Genomic DNA, 1,786 nt, shown 5'->3' with positions numbered 1-1,786 from the left:
TAGAAAAAAAAGAAAAAAGACCATTCCGAGGAACGGTTCGAAATGGACTGAACGACACTTAGTGCTCGCGAATCTACCTACAGATAAACATACAACCGGCCCGATCGAGCTCCGAGCAACGACTGCGGCTGCGCCTCGTCCCTGCCTTGTCCGCACATACGACGCACGTGCCTGCACGGCTTGAATCACAGTCCGTAGTTTAATAATATGTACTCATTATAACATGAAATAAACATGAAATATAAGCCTCCTCCATGAAACATGAATGAATGTTCACCTTTTCAATTACGTTATTTCGTTGAAGTGGGACAATCGTTTGCTTACGACTCTGGCATGTAAGTATGTATGTATAATCAAACGTCATACTTTCGATCGTTACAATGGGCGATACAAAGTCTACAGCAATGTTTACGAAGGAAAGACATTAGTGGAGAAGAATTATAGATTTAGCGTTTCACGCTCGAGAATGAACCAATTATGAATTAAAGAATTTTGCATGAATACATATGTATAATGTTGTAAGATGTATGTTGAATGGTTTGATTTGTATAACGTAAGTAACTTTTAAAATATTGATTAATGAGCCTGAGACGGCAATTCTTTAATAATTATTTTATATGAAATATTCATTCAAATAAATACTTTAGTTTATGTATAAATAAGAGAATTTAATTAAATCGCTGAAGATATATACAGTAAGACTAATAGAAACTTTATACCGATAAAGGATATAAAAAATATTCTAAAAGAAATCTGTGCAAAGAATAAATCAAGTAAAATAAAAGGGATTTCTTCAGTATGTATTGCCAAAGTGCTGCCGACGACTTTTATCGGAAACTGCTGTAATTATCGATATGTAGTGTAATCTAATATTATCAAACGATAATCGATTCTTGAAGTAACTGTCATTTTTCGTGTGAAAAAAAAAATTCCTTAAAAGAAATTTTTAATTTTATAAAATTATAGAATTGTTATTTAAAAATCAACAGACATTCAGAAAAATATTTTACAATACTTCATGAAAAGATTGTTCGTGTATTACAAAAATAGTTTGATAATAAGTTGCAAATTAAATAAATTAACAAAGAGTTCATATTAACGTTTTACTTGAAATAAATGCAGTACATGTAAAAGATCTACAACGACTAGTTCCTGCAAAAATAAAATTGTTAACTCATGATTCGCATTAGCAGTTGCATTTTGAAATACAAACTTTTCAATAAGGAAAACAAGTGCTCAAGTTTGACATGCAGAAATTAACGTAATTATAACGTTTTTGAACGATTATAGAGCCACCATTATAAAATTTATTTTACCTGCGATTTTATCGATAATTTAGGAATAACTTCAAATCTCGTTCTGACGACAAACGAAGCTCGCTTTACTCGAAAGTGTGGAAGCTGCAGCTTGGAAATTGAAAGATCGCATGAAATGATGACGTGTACGATGTATGCAGAAACACATTGCGTTTTTGTCAAAATTCCCAAGCGATACAGAATCTCAAATGCTGTGAAATAAGGTCATTACCCTAAGCTATTCTTATCTAGCAACACTGGTTGCTAATACGCATAACAGGTCATAGAAATAGTCGGGACATTCTGTAAAGTGAAAGAAGATAAGATTATAGAAAAATATGGAAGTAAGGGCAAATATTGTTTAAAGAACACGCACACGGTATTAACCTTTCTTGTTCTTTCACCCTGTTGTAAAGTAAACCGTAGATACCTGGATGCACATATTCTACATAGACGTTTGTTTCAGGACGAGATACGGTAGTCTTTCTTCG

Source organism: Habropoda laboriosa, unplaced genomic scaffold, assembly GCF_001263275.1.
Source record: "Habropoda laboriosa isolate 0110345459 unplaced genomic scaffold, ASM126327v1 scaffold67, whole genome shotgun sequence".
Taxonomy (NCBI): domain Eukaryota; kingdom Metazoa; phylum Arthropoda; class Insecta; order Hymenoptera; family Apidae; genus Habropoda; species Habropoda laboriosa.
This window is presented reverse-complemented; position numbering follows the sequence as displayed.